The 20,988-nt window shown below is 37.4% G+C and overlaps 2 protein-coding genes across 3 annotated transcripts in view; one reads left to right on the plus strand and one right to left on the minus strand.

Annotated features, from left to right (window-relative positions):
* The window catches only part of LOC127625016 (zinc finger protein 501-like), a 617,707-nt gene that overhangs the window by 378,517 nt on the left and 218,202 nt on the right, over positions 1-20,988 (minus strand). The window lies entirely within an intron of this gene.
* The window catches only part of LOC127624953 (zinc finger protein 665-like), a 158,031-nt gene that overhangs the window by 36,137 nt on the left and 100,906 nt on the right, over positions 1-20,988 (plus strand). The gene's annotated exons all lie outside the window — the stretch shown is intronic.

A 20,988-nucleotide genomic window follows, 5' to 3' on the forward strand; every position in this document is an offset into this window, starting at 1 on the left:
TTGTTTGATTTGTATATAATGTTAACATTTGAATTAAAATGTTTAAAAAAGATCAATGTTTTGTACATGCTGTTGTTAAATTGTATTATGTATTTCAGCATATATATCGGCCATTGGCCAACCTGCTCTCCAGTTTATCAGCATCAACCATTGAAAAATCCATATCGATCGACCACTAACTGCGACTACTTGGTCAATTTTTTTGTACATGTCTATATAGAGCACTTGGTGAGACTAAACTTTCCCAACATTTGTTTTCAGTTTTTTTTGAGTGAAACTCTTTTCACAGTGTGAACTTTAAAAATACATCTATATTTTCAAACCAAAAAGTATAAAATGTTTGGCCTTTATTGCGTTTCAAGCCTTTATTCAGAAAATTGCATTCAGTGCCTTTAATATGTTAACGAACCAAAGAGGACCATTATATTTGTGACATCAATAACCGTGACCCCCCACACCAAAAATGGTTTGGTCCATCCCCCCATTGTTCAAGACACGTTACGGACTTGAAACTGAAAAAGTATTTTTGTATCTTACCTCAGTTTCAGTGAACTCATTTATATTCAGCAGGTCTCTTTGCCTATTAAGTTTTTAAAGGTACTGTGGATGACTCCCCTTGCAAAAATTGGGAGGTCTTTGCAAACATGACACCCACGCCTGCCATGGCCAATGAGCCAACACCCATGCATGCCACAGCCAACGAGCTGGAAGCATCGGCCATCCCAGAGCCAGCGTTGCCAGCCTCTGTCGTCCCAGAGCCTGATTTACCAACCTCGGCCATCCCAGAGCTTGTGCTGTTGACTTCGGCCTCCCGGCAGAGGAGGAAAAAGGCTTCCATTTCCCAATCTCTGCCAGTGTTCACGACCACAGAGGTCGTTTCCAAGTCCCTGCCAATGTTCACGACCACTGCCACTGTGGCTGTCCACGCAATCTGCTCTGGTCTCCCTGGTGTCGTGGCTCTCCACCTGGTCTCCTGGGCTTCCTGCCCATCTACTTGATCTGCTCCAGTCTCCCTGGTCTCCAGCTTCATCTGGGCCCTGCCTCCCTGTCGTTGCCCTGTTCCCCTCATCCCCTTGCCTTTGAACTGCCTGGTTTCCCTTTTTCATGTGTGTGATGTGTGTGTAAGCGAAAGGGTGGCGAGGGCGAGGGCTTTTGTTTTTTTTTTATGAAATTGAAATTAGGTTGGATATTTTATACATTGTTTTTACGTTCTTTACCAATGTACGTCAACCAATGTCTTTGTTTTAATTGGTAATTTTGTTGTGGCAGCCTGTAGGGCTCTTTGAAATAACTGAAATAATTTGGCGAAGTGATTTGGAACTGTTATGCGGTTAATACTTTATAGCCGTGCGTTTCCTTGAAAAATAACTGCACACCTTACAACGTCCATCAGCCAATCAGAATCAAGCATTCAACAGAATGTGGTATACATGGACAATAACTGTATTATAAATTGGACATATTGACTGTGCAATGTTGTTGTGATGACATCACAATCAGCTCAGTTTGCGGCCTTCCCACTTCAAAACTGGTTCTGGCGCCGGTGGCTGATTGTCTCAGAAGTGGAAGCAACTGAGGTTCATCACCCAGATTGAGGCGTGTAATTGTGCCACTATGAGGAATTAAAGAGCATTGTAAAGTGGGCATGTAAAAATGTTTTACAAATCCATATTTAGTTGTATATTTAATCAATATTTTTAATTGAGATAATCATCTTTGTTTTATTATTAAATAACTGCTATAAGTCTATTTTGCTATAAAAAATAAAGGTATTTAAATGTTAATCCTGCCCCTTTAAGAGTTAGTTTCCTTCGGGATGTTCAACTCCTCTAGTGCGTACACACTGCCAGCGACATCGCGCGCGACAGCGACTCAATACCATTCATTTTCAATGCGAGCACAGCGACTTCCGGCGACACAAGCTGTCGTGACCGTTGGCGCTAGATGTGGGCGTGTCCAGCGACGCGACAAAGTTGAGAAAAGTTCAACTTTGGAGCGACTAACGGAAGCGACAGCCAATAGGAGAGAAGACGGGAGAGCTCACATGATCCTTTCTCTCTCTCTCAGCTCCTGCAGTAACGGAAAGGTGGATGAAAGGCTAATTCTTGCTGTTAGAAATTTTCCAGTGCTTTATATGTCTCTTCCCACGTACAAGGACATTTTTAAGAAAAATACTGCGTGGAAAGGTGTATCTGAGATCGCGGGGATTTTATGGACCCAGACAGATCGGCGTTTGCATTTTCGCCGGAGATAAACAGCCGCTATGGCAAACAGCACGCCTGGTTTCTCATTCATCTTTGATATAAAGCATTTTATGTACTGATTCCATTTATATTTAGTCTTTTCCCTCCAAAATGTTTGTTTTTAGTGGCAAGAAAAGAGATTCGCTGTCAACAGCAATGGAGTGGCATCCGTGAATGTAATTTATAAACGTTACTAGGCAACCAGTAGTGGGAACACCCACTAGCGACTTCACCGCCAGCCACTGGCGACCTGCAGCGATAAAGTCACAGGCAGTGTGTACGCACCTTCAGTCCGCTTTTCAACTATTTCGACGCATCAACACTCCAGTCCAGCAGGAGGCGGAAATTCACCAGAAGTTGCAGAAAACACAAGAAGAAGAAGAAGACGACCTGAGATCCACAACACCGTTTGAGCGCTAAAATCGGTACGTGTTTTGTGTGTTTTACATTGACAGATTTAGATTTTTCTGTGCATGTTGTTTTTATCTCTTTGGTGTTTTAATGACTTTAAAAGAAGCTCATTATCGTCTGATGTAGTTTGTTTTGTTACTGGTCACATGTAGGGCTCAAACGTTTAGTCGACAACGTGGTTTGTTCTCATTTCACGTAACATGAGATTTTTTTTATTTTATTTTTATTAATGCTTAACACAATACACAAATAATAACAGATAACAGAATACAAAAACAACACCAAAAAATAAATAAATAAATAACAATGGGTGAATGATATAAATTAAACATATTGATACATTATAAGAATTACATGACACTGAAAAAAGGAAAAGAATTACAAACAGATAATGTTTTTAAGGCTTTTTTGTTCTCAGACAACTTAACTGAAAATATATATTTTTCAAGTTCTTTAATAAATATAAGAAAGAGAGGTTTGGCATTTAGATATTTAGATTTATGAATATGGAATTTTGCTAGTAATAAGATCATAATAATTACGTAAAAATGACTTTTTTTAGCCTAGGACCACATCCTTCCAATACAACACACATTCATTATAGATTTCAGACCTAATAAATCCTAAAACATCTTGCCAAAACATTTTTGTAAATGGACAATACCAAAAAAGATGAACTACAGTTTCGTCAGAGTTGTCACAAAAAGAGCAACTGGAGGAAATATCCTTTTTGAACTTTTTTAGATAGTGATTTGCAGGGTAGCTTTTATGAATTATTTTAAAAGAAATCTCTTTTACTTTATTGGTTAAAAAAAGAGATGTGGAAGCATCCATACTTTTTTCCAACAAACCAACTCCAATTTTTTCCAACTAAACTACAATAAGCGGTCACAGGCGGTAAAGTAACAATGTCTTGCTGAAATAGTGAACGGACTGATCTATTATTGTTTTTATTGGGAGAAGCAAAGCACAATTTGCCAACAGGAGTATTGACCAAACTAAGAGAGACTGGAAGAAGAGAATGAGTTCCTCTCAATAAAGCAAGAGCACCTGATGGGATTGAACCCATAACTATTGAAAATTATTTGGGAGAAACAGGAAATTGAAAATGATCTAGAAATTCTTTATATGAAAACAACAGCCCTTGAGAATTGATTAATTGACTGACTAACAAGATATCTTTATCAAACCAATTCTGAAAAAATATAGATTTATTCTTGTGTAAAATATTACAGTTATTCCAAATAAAATATTTATGAGGTGAAAAGTTGTGCTTAAATATCAAAGACCAAGCCAAAAGTGACTGCTTATGAAAAGCAGATAATATTGCTGGTAATTTTTCAATTTTGTAGTTACATAACAGAAGAAAATCCAGACCGCCAAACTGAGAAAAAACATAATTAGGAATAAAGATCCATAAAGACACTGGGTTCGTTTTAAACTGTTTTAACCAATTAATTTTAAAGGTATAATTTAAAGTACTAAAATCCAAAATATTTAGACCACCCTTTTCACTAATATTCATCACAATGGATTTTCTAATATAATGAATTGAGTTTTTCCACAAAAATTTAAAGAGTATCTGGTCAATAATTTTACCGGGCTTTGACTCCAAATGAACAGATTGAGCAGCATAGATAAGCCTTGAGAGGCCTTCAGCCTTCGTAAGAAGTACCCTGCCTCTCAGAGAGAGATCTCTTTGTAGCCACTGGTTAAATCTCTTCTGAATTTTATCCGTAAGGGGTTGAAAATTAAAAATGCATCTTTCTTTTTGGTCCTTCACTATATAAACTCCTAGATAACAAACCCTTTCTTTCACAGGAATACCGTGAATAAAGGAGTCATTGCAGTTTTTTATGGCCAAAAGCTCACATTTTTGAACATTTAAATGCAACCCCGAGGCTTTGGGAAAAAAATCAATAACATTTATTGCCAAAGGGATCTGCATAGCATCCCTAAGAAAGAGGGTCGTGTCATCAGCAAGCTGACTGATGATCACCTCTCTTTCAGCTATAGCTACTCCTTTCAGATTGCTGGTTTTTATGTGAACACAGAGAAGCTGAGCAGCAAGAAGAAAAAGGTAAGGTGAAATGGGGCAGCCCTGCCTTATTCCCCTTGAAATTTCAAAACGATGGGTTGCGCCATGATTTAGGATAACAGAACTACTGCCATTTGTGTATAAAGTTCTTATGGCACTACAGAAGAAATCTCCAAATCCAAATTTTTCAAGACACTGAAAAATAAACCCATGCTCTATGTGTCGAAAGCATTGCAAAAATCCAAAAAAAGAACAAAACTATCATCAGAAACTAGACTAGAATAATCTAAGATATCTAAAACTAAACGTATATTATTTGATAGTGTCTATTACTGATGAATCCAGATTGAGCCTCATCTATTATAGAACTGAGCACATGTTTTATTCTTTTGGAAAGTATGTGAGCCAAAATCTTATAATCATTATTTAATAAACTTAATGGGCGCCAATTGTCGATAAAGAGCACATCTTTGTTCTGTTTAGGAATGAGGGAAATTATTCCTTGAGTCATACTGGGAGGAAGTGATTTTTAATACTATCGATAAACACTTCCAAGAGAAAAGGGGCAAGAATATCTGAGAATTGTTGGTAGAATTCTGCTGTAATGCCGTCATTGCCAGGTGACTTGTTACATTTGAGATGTTTTATGGCATCAGCTACCTCTTCTAATATTATATCCTGATCACAAAAATCTTTTTCTATAGCACTTATTGAATTTACACTTTCTAAGGAGTTTAAGAAGAGAGTGGCAGTATCAGCACAATAGCTGGATTTGTAAAGGTTGGCAAAAAAGTTATGACAAAAGTGGGAAATAGTTTGACAATCATCCGTAACATGACCATTGATGCTCAGGTGGTGAATTGTGTTACGTTTACCCCGCTGTCTTTTAAGATTGAAAAAATATGATGAGTTTTGTTCACCTTTATCTAACCACTTAACTCTTGACCTGACAAATGCCCCTTCTGCTTTACATTCATAGATCTCATCTAATTTATATTGTAGACTAGTCAATCGCAATCTCTCCTCAGGTGAGAGCTTGTCAGGAGATACCATAGAAAGAGAGGTAATTTCAGACACAATTTTCTCCTCTGAAATTCTATTTACTTTAGAAAGCAAAGCACCATAGGACCTTAGATATTTACCAACTTCATATTTTAAAAGTTCCCAATATCTACCAAAGGCTTCTTCCTTTTTTGCCAAGTCCCAATGTACAGAAATAATTTTTGTAAGTTCTAATTTAACTGAATCGTGTCTTAAGTGAGAATTGTTCATTTTCCAAAAAGAACTAAAATGTGGCGCTACAAAAGAGGAAAATCTAATATTTATAAAAACAGCCTTGTGGTCTGTTAAGGGAGTAACAAGAATATTTACTAAAACATTCTCCTTTGAAATGTTACTTGAGACCAACCAAAAATCTATGCGAGACTGCCTCGTACCATTTTTATTACTCCAGGTATAAGTATTCTGATTTGGGTGCATCTCCCTCCAAACTTCAACCAAATTGTATTTTTGCATAAAGTTTTTCAAAGTATTACTGGATGATCCCGACTGCTTAGGAGGCCATCTGTCGACCATGTCATTTAAAGTAATATTAAAATCACCACCCACCAGTAAAAACGCCTGTGGATACTTCTGAAACCAGATTGAAATTCTATCTTCTAAAGACTCAAAAAGTTTATCATTTTCTGTATTAAGGTTGTATCCATAAATATTAACCAATATAAAAAATAAATTGTTCCAAGAAATAAGTAAACACAAAAAATGACCAAAAGGGTCTGAAAATGCCTCCAAAACATTTCCGGAAAAAGTGTTCTTTAACGATGTTACCCCTGCAGATCTCTCAGAACCATGAGCAAACCACAAATCATTATTCCACTGTGATCTCCAGAATTTTGCATCATTAGCAGCAGAATGTGACTCTTGAAAAAAGACGAAATCAGTTTTAAGTTGTTTCGCGAATAAGAATAAAGATTTCCTTTTAACAATGTCTCTCAACCCCCTAGTATTAAGAGAAACGAGTGATAAAGACATAAAATTAGAACAAAACGAATAGTACAGAAGAACAAATTATCGTCCAGTAACTTATATAATCAACTTATATCGCTTGTCCGAGCGACATCACTTATAACAGTAACAAAAAAAAAAAGCCTTTAAAAAGTCCGTAACAGACTATGTGCGCTGCAACCAGCAACTTTAAGTAAACAGCAACTTAAAGCATTACTGTAGTCTTTAGACTAAAGGGAAAAAACTTAAGAACCATCACGTGTTTGAAAAAAAAAAAAAAAAAAAGATATTAACCCTTCTAGGTCTAATGGGTCTTAAGTCCGCCTGGCACTATTTTGATATTTTGGCTTCTGGAATGGTCAATTTTCATAGCAGAGTGAAGAGTTATATTCATATTTCTAAAGTCATATTTCTGGATTCTATAGATTCTCATCTACAATGTGGATGCATTGTAAATACACTTCTTGAGACATTTGTACATGTTCTGATGTGATATATCACCAAAAAATACAAAAACGGAAATTCAATTTTGTTGTTTTTATTATATAAAAAATATTAAACATAAATAATGAATTTTACAACAAATATTTATTCCTCAAAGGCTTTAGAACAACTTCAAAAGAAATTGGGTGAAAAAATATAAAGAAACAAAACAACTATTTACATTTCTGTGACTATAGTCACCATACCTTTTTTTTTTTGGTTGAAAAACAGAAGAAAATATAAAAGGAACAAAACTGTTCATTTGAATGGAATATTCTGTATAAATGGAGTAATATCCAAAAACACCACTAGATGGAACTGTTTACTGCATTTGAATGATTGATGTGCTTTTCATCAGTCATTAGGTGCCACAGGCTCTGGCTGTAGGAATTTCACACCCCTCCCCCCTTTTACTCCAATGACATCTGACAACATCATTCTTTGTTTTTGGTCTGTGATTGGTTCACACACACACACACAGGTCTGTGATTGGTTCACACACACACACACACACAGCTCTGTGATTGGTTTACACACACCAACAGCATTTTATATCATTAGATAAAATAAAGTACAATGTCTTTGTTTTGCGGTAAAATCTATAATAATAATGCTATAGATTTGCACTAAAATACGCGAATGACTTATCATTCGCGTAAGTCAACACAGTCTATGCAGTCGAATGGCAGCTTTTTCATAAAAAAAAAAGTAAGTTAATACCTTGATCCATTCCGAAGTTATTAATAGATATGTCAGGGGTGCGCACTTTGACGCACTAGTACGTCAGTCGACTTTGAAGGACAAACGGATTCATATCTTAATTTCTCCTTCACCGTGAATAAATGCACGAGCTCCCGCGAAAAAAGCTGTTTTCCCTGCATCCCGAGCCTGTTTCACCAATGGCCACAGCTTTGAGCGCCTCTCACGATCACCTTTTGAGAAGTCTTCCTTGAAGAGAAGTCCATTAGCTTGGAGAAAGGCAGAAGTCCTAGCCCGCTTCCAGATTTCATTTCTTATCACTCGCGATGTAAACTGAAGAATAATGGGTCGTGGACGGGAGTCAGCTGCGCTCTTCTTGCCCAGTCGATGTGCGATGTCAATCGTTTCCCGGAGCCGCCCTGAATCTTCAGGTAAAACAGCTTTGCAGATTTTGGTGGCATGCAGACGCACATTTTCATCTTTATCTTCTGCAACACCATATAACCTTAGATTCCATCGTCTGGAGTAAGATTCCATCTCATCCATTCGCTGTTCAAGCCTTTCGACTGGCTTTTCCAAGGCAAGCATGCGACCCTCCATCTTGCACATCTTATTCTCCATCTCTTTAATTTCAGCAAAAGCAGTGTCAACTTTCTTACTCAGCTCATCAATTCTCTCAGTGTTGCCACTCACCAACTTTTCAATGCAATCAGACCTTTTCCTTGATAAGTTGGGAAAGTGTACCGATAACATCAGCATTGGAGGAAGCGGTCTTAACGGACTTCATTGTTTTCTTCTTCGCAGCAGGTGATTCGCTTGGGGTCACCGGTAACTTCGGAAATTCCTTCTCATCCATAATCATCTCCTCTAGGAGGACATTCCCTTCAGCACAGCTTTGACTGTAGTCGTGATCACAACCAAGCTGCATGCTGTCGCTAGTGCTGTCTATCGACAAAGAATTTAAATGTCGGTTTCTTTTCTTCCCACCCATCCAAAGTGACGTTAAAACTCACTTAAGATGGTAAGCTAACAAAACAATACTCTAAATCAAAAACTGTAGTCTCCAAAACCGAATTAGGCTAACATATTAGACTTTTGTGATGCAGAGCTCGACAAAAAGCGTCAGTTCAGGTGTCCATCTTGGTCCCCCCCCCCCCCCAACGTAACATGAGATCACATTAAACTAATGATGACGCGTGAGAGCAGCACTGCAGTTAGCGCAAAATGAAGTTTTGACTGATGAGAGGAAGAATTACACCGATCACAGTCCAGATGCACTCCAAACATTCCAAACAGCTTCAGGTGACGTGGATCGCAAAGTATGAAGGAATTATATATATACAAAAAGTACATTTAGCACTCTCTCTGGAGCTCTTTAAAGGAAACACCCCGGTGTTAAATCTTAAATGCAGTTATAGATTTATTAAAGTTCAAATAATACGGCAGCAGATCATGTAAATAACTTCAAACTCAGACTACCATCTTTTACTCCCTCTTTAACAATTAAGCTGTTAATAACACATTTGTAGAATGCACTTTGCTTAACCTATCCATCTAAAAAGCATCATGCTTAAACAGTGCAACAAAGGTTCTACTCCACTAAAGGAAGACATAAAGTAGCCCACAACATGACTCCATTGTGCAATACTGCTGCTTCACTTTTATTAAAATTTTCCAAACTGAACTTGTTGCAGCATTTTTAATTAGTCAGCACAATTCAAATATTCAAAATGAAAGTTAAAATGCATATTTAAAGAATTATAATTCCAGTCAAATATTGGATGTAACTCAACACTCAATGTAGTCATACCTCTATTGTAAACCATAACGTAAATAAAATCAATAAAAACATAAAAAAATAATAGTATCTCCATTATAAAATGTACAGTAGAACAAAGTTTTGCAAATTAAAGCTTGAGTCTATCCACTGTGCAGTCAGGCTTAGTAATGACATAGGACACACGTCTGAGCTCCAGATGTCAGTTGTGAAGCTAATCATGGCAACATTTTCTAAACATCTCAAAATGAATTCGCACACTTCCTTGTACTTATTTGGGACAGCCGTGTCGGAGATGAAATGCCGGTCCAAATACTCCATAAAGCATCGAAAACCCATATTCTCAACAACAGAAAGGGGTTGGTCATCCAGCACAATAAAGTCAGTCACTTTCTCCGTTATCAGCTTTGCTTTGTTCTTATTCTTCTTCTTCTATTTAAATGGCGGTTGGCAAACCAACTTAAAGGTGCATTGTCCGCCACCTACTGGATTGGAGTATGGAGCACTACTTGGTGGAATACACTTGTTTATAAAATATATCTATATATATATATATATAATTATCTTTTTTACCAGATCAGTATCATTTAAAAATGTTAATACATTCTCATCTATTATATAATCTGTTCCTTCTCCTAATATTTCCTTAAGTGAGTAATTGCTTACACCCCTATCCTTTAGTGACTGGATTAATTCAAGTCTTTCTCTATTGTATGCTATACATTATAGTAATATATGATTTACTGTTTCTGGATCTCCACATTTATCGCAATTACCACTTTCATGTTTACCTATTTTATGTAAACTTTGATTTAATGTTGTATGTCCAATACGTAATCTTGTCAATATCATATCCTTTTTCCTATTATTAACAGTTGTTCTTTCTACCCCCACATTTCTTTGTATACTATACAGATGTCTTCCTCTTGTTTCATTGTCCCATATCCTCTGCCACCTCTTTTTTACTTCAGTCCCAATCAGCCCCTTCATTTCCACTTTACTCATCTTTACTCTAATGTTGATCTCAGGATCTTGCAATGACTTCTTTGCCAGTTTATCAACTTCCTCATTCCCCTTTACTCCGACATGGGCTGGCACCCACAAAAAACTCACCCTTACACCTACGTGCTTTATGCTATATAATTTCTGTAATATTTCATTTAAAATATCTTGTCTTGCTAAAGATGTTCCACTTTCTAAACTTTGCAAAGCTGATTGTGAGTCTGTACATATCACACTACTATTAGGCTGCTTTTCTTCTATCCATTGTAAGGCTAATGATATGGCTATCAGTTCTGTTGTAAAAACAAATATATGATCGGTTACTCTTTTTGATATTTTAATATTGTACTGAGGAATTTAACACCTTATTGGTCCGACGTGGCGAACTCGACCCACGGTGTGTTTCAGAGGTTTATGTTTTTGAAAGATAAAACTCCAAAAAAAAAAAAAGTAAACATAATACATATATTTGGAAAGCTGAGATACTCGTGATTCGAATGATGTAAACCTTTTTAAGATACAATCACAACAGAAGGTACAATCTATATCTTTGTCAGACCACCAACATATAAACAAACAATAACAAAATTTAGGCAACTCACCTTTGAAGCCTCAAAGTAGCCCACTGAGCCATAACTTCCCGACAAAAACGGTGTTGTTTCATTGTCAAACGATCAAATCAAGTAAAATGTTTAGTCCAAATCACATTATTACATCAATAAATATCCACAGACTCTTGTTGCATCATTTCAAAGCACCTGGCATCTGTGCCTAATCTTTCACATATAATCGGTACTAACTTCAGTTCAGATGTAAACATTTCCTATATCCGGTATCAAAATGGAAGCACGCACTCTGACCTTTCGATTGACACCTCATTTGACCCAATAGGAGCTTCCATGTCCTATCCAAAGCCTTCAATACCCAACCACAGTCTGTGTCGAATGTAAGGGCATACCCACTTTCCTTTGTTTACTGATCAAACCAATTACATCGAAGAGTGGAAATGACTGACGCATCGTATAGCCAATGAAATTCTGAAAACAGTGATATGCAGCTTTAGTCGGAAGATTACAGGATGCTTCTGTAATGGGTGTGCGCAAAATTGCCTTGCCATTACCGAGTATGTCGTGCGTAAAAATATTGGAGAGCTGTTTTGGAACTGTTTACACATTTGTCGATTTAAATATGGTGAAACGGACGCGAAAAACAGGATTTTCACCCCAGGATGTGATATAAGAAGGCATTCATTGTCAAAATTCTGAGTTTGGAGATGAAATTTCTGAAAACAATACGGATGATTTGGAGGCAGAGGAAATATGGAGAGATGAGACATTGCTCTGGACAAGTAAGTGTTTTCTTGTGTTTTATAACATATATTACTGTATATTCCGCATAAATAAGCTTTAGTTTGAATAATGAACACATTTTGTAATTACCCTTTGTCGTGTGTTTCCTCAGTGAGTGTTTGAACCGTTTGTGCGTGTTTTTTGTATTTGTATGTGCGTGTGTGAGGTTTTAGTTCATTGTTTGTTTCAGATCTATTGACATGCTATATAGATGTTTTGTATATTTACTGTAAATATATATATATATATATATATATATATATATATATATATATATATATATGTATAAATGACTAAATATATATATATATCAAATCAAGTAAAATGTTTAGTTATAGTAATATATAAATATATATATATATATATATATATATATAAATATAAGTTGAAAATAAGAATATATGTTGTGTTTGAGAGTCTCTTTGTTACAATGCGGGGAGGTGGGGGAGGTGTAGGCCCATCTATTTGTTACAATGCTGAATTGATGGGGAGGTGTAGGCCCATCTCTTTGTTCCATAGTACATTGGCAAAGTATACAGTATTTACAGTAAATATACATACAATAATGCATATTTACACACTCGAAAAGAAAAAACTATATATATATATATATATATATATAAAATACAGAAAAGATGGAAAAGTTGTGTCTAGCTTTGTAAATTACATTTATTTATTCTCCCCACTCAGCAAGCGGCCACATAAAGTGGAGCAGCAGGACAGCACCTCATCAAGAGAGGAGGGCTTTCAGAGAGACCCTTGCTGAGGAGCTGGCAGAGTTGGGGTCTCACTCCACAGCCAGACCCGTATCTCCTGCTCCACCGAAGAGCAGATCACAGGCCGTTGCACATCACCAAATCTTGCACCGCTGGTCGTCTGAAGTGCAGGCAGTGTCATGCAAAGACACCAGTGAAGTACTCTTCCTGTGTTCTGCCTTTGTGCTTTGTACCCAAATGTGACTGCTACAATGACTGGCATGTTGCTAGAAACATGTACAATTTTATAATGGTTTGTAAATACTTTGTGTAAAAATTCATGTAAATAGTTTGTTGTGTATTTTTTATATAAACAAATTGTCCACCATAGCACTAGTTTTGACTCTTTTATATGCACAACATTTAGTTTCAAGAAGGGAAAAGGCACTCTAATGTGTTTATGCATCAGTTACTCTGTGTCAGCAAAACTAATAGTGGATCTGGATATGGAATATGATAGCTCTAAGTGTCATCTTTCATTAGAGCCCAAAATTATGACTGTACGTTGAAGCGTTCAAAAGTAGGAGCCTTTTTGTCCTAGGTTACCAAAGGGTCCTTTTGGAGTATCCAAAAGGCACTTTTGTAAAACGCCTGGGTGTACCCTAAGAAAAACATGTGTAAAATATTCATTTTTTATGGTATTGTTCTAAAATTTGAACTTGGACTAGGTAAGGCTTCATGCTGTGATCCCATTGTGTTCTCAAGCTAATAGCTACAAGTTATAGTCATCTGCAGGCATCTGTATGCAAAAAAAATTTCAGGCGGAAAAAAAAAACTTCTATTTCATTGTGTTCAAACTTCTATTACTCAGAATCAGTAGCACTTACAGTAATTCTGACTGCTGGGGAAAAAACTTCAGAGTGTCCCCTTTCAAATTTGACCAAAACCATGCATGTACTCCAAACGGTTCAAGAACAGCTTTAAATTTACTTTGGGTATGCCTTGATTAGGCGTTTTAGGCTAATTTTACAGGATTGGGAAGAGGATATACTGCAGCAGCTTCTCTACCTGTTTTTGGATCTTTTGATCCATCTGTGAATATTTGAGTCATGTTTGATTTATGTATTGTTGAACGATTACTTTTAATGGCAAATTATGTTCTTTCTTGTGTATCTCCTTGTGTATGAATAAGTTTATTTCTGGCATTGGATATAACCAAGGGGGTATAGATGAAATTATAACAGAAGGAGAAACTTCTATCTCGGTTATACCCATTTCCTGTGCCTCCTGATTTGCTACCCAGCCAAAACTGTTTATTCTCTCATACTCCCAACAGTTTCCCAGTACCTTTTTAACTGGGTGTCTTTCATCATGTCCTTTTATATTAAACCAGTATCTCTTTCTTAGCTTTCTCCTACGGACTTCTAGTGGCATTTCTCCCATCTCTACTTGGATTGATGGTACTGGAGATGTTCTAAATGCTCCACAGCTGATCCTTAGAGCTTGAGTCTGAATTACCTTGATCTTTTTGAGCCATGTTTCTGATGCAGAACAGTATATCAAACTACCATAATCTATTGCCGGTCTTATTAATGAGCTATATATTCTTCTTAAAGACTGTCTACTTGCTCCCCACTCAACCCCAGCCAAGCACTTCATTACATTTATTCCTTTTTACATTTGTCTACAAGCTTTTGAATGTGAATACCAAATGTTAATTTAGAGTCCATCCACATACCTAAAAGTCTTAACATTTTAACTTGTTCCAATTCCTGACCATACATTTTTATACTTTAATGTTTTTTCTCCTTTTTGTGAAACATATTACCTGTGTTTTTGCAATTGAGAACCGAAACCCCACTCATTTGCCCAGTTTTCTACTTTATTTACTGCCCCTGCAGACTTTTAACTACAAATATTTTATTTCTTCCCCTTTTCCATATTAGCCATCATCTGCATACAGTGATCTCCCTATTCCTGTGTCAATTTGTGTGTAAATATCATTAATCATATTGATAAAAAGTATTGGACTACATACGCTACCTTGGGGAGTTCCATTTTCTATAGAGTATATTTGAGAATATGTTGTCCCAATTCTAACTTGTATTGTCCTATTCAATAAGAAATCCTTGATCCAATCATACATCTTTCCTGTAATTCCCATTTTATCAAGTTTCATTAATAAACCCTCTTTCCACAACATATCGTAAGCCTTCTCTATATCGAAGAACACTCCAACTACTACCTCTTTATTTACTTGAGCCTTCCTTATTGCTGCTTCCAGACTTACTACAGAATCCATAGTACTGCACCCCTTCCTAAAACCACTCTGGTATTGTGAAAATAAGCCCTTTTTCTCAATAAAATATACTAACCTTAACATCACCATTCTCTCCATAAGCTTACATAAGTTTGATGTCAATGCTATTGGCCTATAGCTGCTTGGTTGAGCTTTGTCTTTCCCTGGCTTAGCAATTGGCACTATGACCCCTTGTTTCCACTCAGAAGGAAGATTCCCTGTTTCCCATACTTTATTAAACAATCCAAGAATTATCTTTAATGATGTTTCTGATAAATTTTTTATCAAATCTACACAAATTTCATCCTTTCCTGGAGAAGTTTTCCTTACCCCTGAGAGTGCTCTCTTCATTTCATACATTGTAATCTCAGCCTCTATTACACTACCCGAATGCCCTCTTTTTTCTAACATTTTAGGGTTTTCTCTAATGCGTTGTCTCCTATATTTTCTCATTTCCTCAGGAATATTATCATTACTATGCACCTTCATAAATGTTTCTGCTAATACTTCTACTTTTCTTTATCTGAAACTGCTGATTTTTCTTTATCTGTTAAAACTGGTATGCTACTATATCTCTGAATTCCTCTCATCTTTCTAATCATCCCCCATATTTCATTTATTTTAACATCTTCACCAATACTTTCACAAAATTCCCTCCAATATTTCCTCTTTGCTATTCTTATTACACCTCACTTTTGCTTGTGCCTTTTTATAGTTTATTAAATCATTAAAATTAATACTTCTTACTTTCCTAAGAGCTTTATTTCTTATATAAACTGCCTCACTACATTCCTCATTCCACCAAGGAACCACCTTTTTTCTATTCCCTGATTTCTTTTTTCCTATTCCTGCTCTCCGTATTGCATTACAGATATTTTTATTCAACTCATCTACATCCTCTATTACACCCAAAAACCCCTCCAAATATTCTCCCAATTTGCCTTGTTAAATGCCCATCTTTGTATTCTCTCTACCTTTTCTTTTTGAATATCTGTTCCTATTTTACATAATATTGGAAAATGGTCGCTACCTATGTTATTGTGAGTTATTACTTTCCAAGTACTTTTCCTTGCTAAATTATCTGATACCAAAGTTAAATCGATAGCTGACATCTTTCCACTTCCTATATCAATTCTGGTGCCTGACCCATCATTTATACACACTAATCCTCTTAAATCTAACATTTCTTCCACTACCAATCCATTATGATCTGTATTTTCACTCCCCACAATGTATTATGAGAATTATAATCTCCACACCATACCATCTTTTGTTTACCATTCTCATCTATTTTTTCCAAATCTCCTATATTTAGTTTCTTACATGGATTATAAAGATTTACTATTTTTATACTTTCTGTTCCTTCCCATATTTCAACTACCATTACCTCATGTTCCTGATTAATCTCAACTATCCTGTGTCCTATATCTTGTTTTATGAAAGTTACTATCCCCCCTCCATTTCCACCTGGTCTGTCTCTACGTATTGCAATATATCCTTGTAATGTAAAATTAAGACATGGTTTCAACCAAGACTCCTGAACACATATTATATCTGGGCATCTTTCTTGTTTTAATATAAAGTTCTTAAATGCCTGTCCATTTGCAATCAAACTTCTTGCGTTCCATTGCAATATTAATAACACCATTATGAACCACCACATGTTGTCTGGGTGTTTCCTACCTGTACTTTTAGTTTTTCATTTATCATCTCCACATTGATTCCCTCTATTTCCAAATACTTTTCTGCTGCTCTCACTATGATTTTAATTCTCGCTGTCCGACTTTCCGTTTGTGCTGAGCAATTTACCACTTCAACTATAAATGCTACAAAAGACACTTTATCAATCTCCAGTGTATCCTTCTCAGTCTCTTCTATGCCTTTATTCATTCTCTGAGGTACAACTCTCTCAATTTCTTTTGTTTTTGTTTCCTGTTCCAGTCTCTTCAGGGCCTCAGCATATGTTAACCCATCTTCCACTCTAACATTTTGTACTTTCAAGACTTTTTGTCTCGCTTGGCATCCTCCGTACCCTGCGCTGTGCTCTCCCCCACAGTTACAACATTTGGGATTTACTCCTTGTTCACATTTCGGGAGCTTCACTTCAGCTCCCGAAATATTCTTTTTGATTCTTTCTGTTGTCATGTCAATCGGAATTCCTGTTATTACCCCTCTTACCCATTTCTTCTCTTCTGGAATTGAACTTACTTTTTTCCCCAGTAACATCTTCATTCCTAGTGTCTTTTTCTGTTGCTTGTTATCTTTACAAAATAATAACAATTTACCACCCCTCAACATTTTTGCATTGTCAATCTGCCCTATCTCGTCATTAATCGCTTTAGTTAATTTCAGCGGATTTATTGCAGATTCAAATTTGGATGCGAATTTTATCATTACCTTGTATTCCTCCTTTTTCCTTCTTAACTGATGTCTTCCGTTTTCACTATCAGAATCCGAAATCTGACCCCAGTTTTTCTTTCTTTTTCGATTTTCAACTACATTCCATTCATTACCTCCATTCTCCACGCCTGACACTTCTTCCTCCATTTCCGGATCGCTTCCGGAATCAACTAAACTTCCTACCATGCGCACTCCACTCTCAATCCAACTGTTGCCAAAAACCACCCGCTTTGCTTTGTTGCTTTTTGGGGGGAGATTTTCACGCTTCTGAATTGTTTCCAGCAATGTTTGTTGTTGCGGCACACATTTCTTCTTGGCACTCGTTGCCTAGATAAATTCAGCATACTCCTTTCCATGATGCTTCTACAAGTGTTTAAGTTCCTGGTGTTGAAGTTTCCAACGCTGCTACCACCTCTCAAAATGCTTAAGTTACATAAATTGCACTCGGCTTTGTTTTTTCTTGAGTTTAAAATAACTCCACACAGCTGACATGCTGATAGTGCTGACAGGTCTCACCTATCTATTAGGGATGCACCGAATATTCGGCCACCGAAAATGGCCCAAAAGTGCATTTTCGGTTTTTGGCCGAAAGACTTTTATCACCGAAACAATACGGCCGAAATGTTGTGATGACGCAAACAGAAACCGCGACCTGCACGTGCTTGTCTGAAGCAAACATGTCTGCGGTGTGGACTTATTTCAGTATATCTGAGAAAGACCCACGGACAGCGATTTGCAAAACATGTAATGCTGAAATTTCAAGAGGGGGTGCATCTGCAAAGACTTTCTCCACGTCGGGTTTAATTTATCACCTGAAATCCAAACATTCCGATCGCTACGCTGAATATGAGAGGAACACGGCACAGAAAAGGAAAACACCTCCGAGCACTCCCACTCCGTCTGTGGCGGACGTTTTTGAAAAGGCAAGGAAGTTTCCCAGTGATGGTGTCAAGGCAAAGGGCATTACACAAAAGATTATGGAATGCATTGCCTTAGATGATCAGCCATTCTCTGTCGTAGAAGATGTGGGATTTCGTAGGCTGATCGAGCACATTGAGCCCCGTTATGTCATGCCGAGCAGACGACATTTATCAGAGGTGTGTTTACCTGAGCTGTTTAATGTTGTTGCAACTCACGTCCATGAGCATATAGCTGCAGATATTTCAGCAATCAGTTTCACGTCAGACATATGGAGCTCAGACGTCAGCATTACCAGTATGCTCAGTCTAACCGCACAGTGGATCAACGCTGATTTCCAGCTGCAAAAGATTCTGCTCCATTCACAAGAGTTTCGAGGGTCACATACAGCAGCAGCCATTTCTGATGCATTCGCCAATATGTTCGACACCTGACATATCGACAAATATAAAGTGCATGTCATTGTCAGTGACAATGCAAGAAATATGACAAAAGCGATAGAAGACAGCCAGCTGAAGGGAATACGGTGCATGGCCCACACACTACATCTTGCTGTGAATGAGGGAGTGTTGTCTCAACGCTAGCGTAAAAGACGTACTGGCTATAGGCAGAAGAATTGTTGGCCACTTTAAACATTCTCAGCTGGCCTATTCCCGCTTGCAGTCTATGCAAGATCAGTTTGGAACACCAATAAAGCGGTTCCAGCAAGACGTGAGTACTCGGTGGAACAGCACTTTTACATGTTGCAAAGCCTCTTTGCTAAAAGCGAGTCTTGGCTGCATATAGCGCAGACCACAAGCTCCCCACGACATTCACTTCACATCAGTGGGTCTTAATAGAGAACATTCTCTCTCTTCTTGCCCCCTTTGAGCAGCTAACTAAAGAGATCAGCTCCTCTGATGCATCTGTAGCGGACGTTATTCCTTTAATTGCAGCACTAAAGCGTCTCCTAAGCAAAGAGGTTGAGACGGACCACGGAGTGAAAACAATGAAAAGTACACTCTTAGAGTCTGTCAGCACACGTTTCACTGAGATCTATTCGGATCCTCTGCACTTCATCGCAACTGTACTTGATCCGCGTTCTAAAGACCATTACTTGGATGCGGAAATAAAGCAGCGCGCACGAGAAATGATCCAGGCCGCGATGGATGCGGAGAACCCGCGTGTAGACAAAGACGGTGCAGTGCCCAGCGCAGGAGGAGGAGATCAGAGCGCAAAAAAAAAGACTCGTCTCTCTGCACCAGATGAGGGGCATGCACCCTCGTTGTCTGATATGTTCACTGAAATCCTGCAAGAAAGTGCCTCAAATAATAATAATAATAATAGGTAGGCTATTCTGTTCTTAGGCTACTATATATATGACTATATATCAGATTGTAGCCATATTTCTACTAGATATTTTTTTAATTTGATAAAAACATTTTATTTATGCACTGGCCCTATTTAAATACACTCTCTCAAATCTTTCTCAAATGTCAGGCAGATGACAAGCTCAACAACTCAACAGCTAGATGGTTATCTGTCTGAAGTCCCCATCCCCAGAAGTGATAACCCTCTTGCCTACTGGAGAAGTAATCACGGCCGCTTTCCTGACCTGGCAGAGATGGCACGCAAGTACTTGTCTGCTCCGTGCACAAGCACTGACAGCGAGAGACTGTTCAGTGCAGCAGCTCATGTTCTCGATGAGAAGAGGAACAGACTTCACTGTGATAAAGCAGAGAAGCTACTCTTCATCAAGAAAAACCTGCCACTTTACCTCAAGAAGTAGAATGGGCTTGTCTAGTGCTTAAATATTTATTATCCACTTTGCACATCTGCAATTCTTGGTGCATTTGTTCTACAGTTAACATATGGGCTAATATGGCAGTCTTTGTTTTGATACACTATTATGTTGAAGGCCTACAGATAAAATATTGTTGTATCTTTAAGCAGTTGCACTTGTTCTGAATGCACTTTCTTGTAGTCCTACAGAGAAAAATGTAAAATGCACTTGACCTAAATGCACTTTGTTTTATGAGAGAACATTTCATTTTAAAACCTTTCTGCAGGCCTGTAGGCCTGTACATTATTATTTAATGTACACATAAGTGGGGTCAAGTTAAACATTTTAGTTTGAATTTTATTTTATACTGTGCATTGTTGCAATGTGCTAAATAAATATTTGCATAATTTGTAATTGATTTATTCTTTGAATATATTAATAAAATATTAATATATAAAATATTAATTTATGCAATTGCAATGCCTTGATTTTAGTAAAGTTAGTACACAGTCATAGCCATAAATGCAATGGTACTAATAGGCATAATTTATTTCGGTGTTTCGGTTTTCGGCCTTAGTTTCCTCCTTTTCGGTTTTCGGTTTCGGCCAAGAATTTTCATTTTTGTGCATCCCTACTATCTATCACTCAAGTTCTAGCTACTGTTCACGTGACACCAGTGTTGCCAAGTCCGAGTTTTTCCTCCTCCTGAAAGGGCTAGTTTTGAGCAGCAAATGCATGGGATTTTGTTGTGAAAATCTGGCAACCCTGCGTGATGCATGCTGCTCATCTCTCTTCGCGGCATGTTGCTCAGGTGTTAAGCATTTGTATGACAGTTTTAAGTCCGTGATCGTATCGTATCGGATCGGAATATACTCCTACAATATCCGATCCTGTGATTTTGGCCAGTA

The sequence above is a fragment of the Xyrauchen texanus genome, chromosome 31 (assembly GCF_025860055.1).
Source record: "Xyrauchen texanus isolate HMW12.3.18 chromosome 31, RBS_HiC_50CHRs, whole genome shotgun sequence".
In the NCBI taxonomy this organism is placed as follows: domain Eukaryota; kingdom Metazoa; phylum Chordata; class Actinopteri; order Cypriniformes; family Catostomidae; genus Xyrauchen; species Xyrauchen texanus.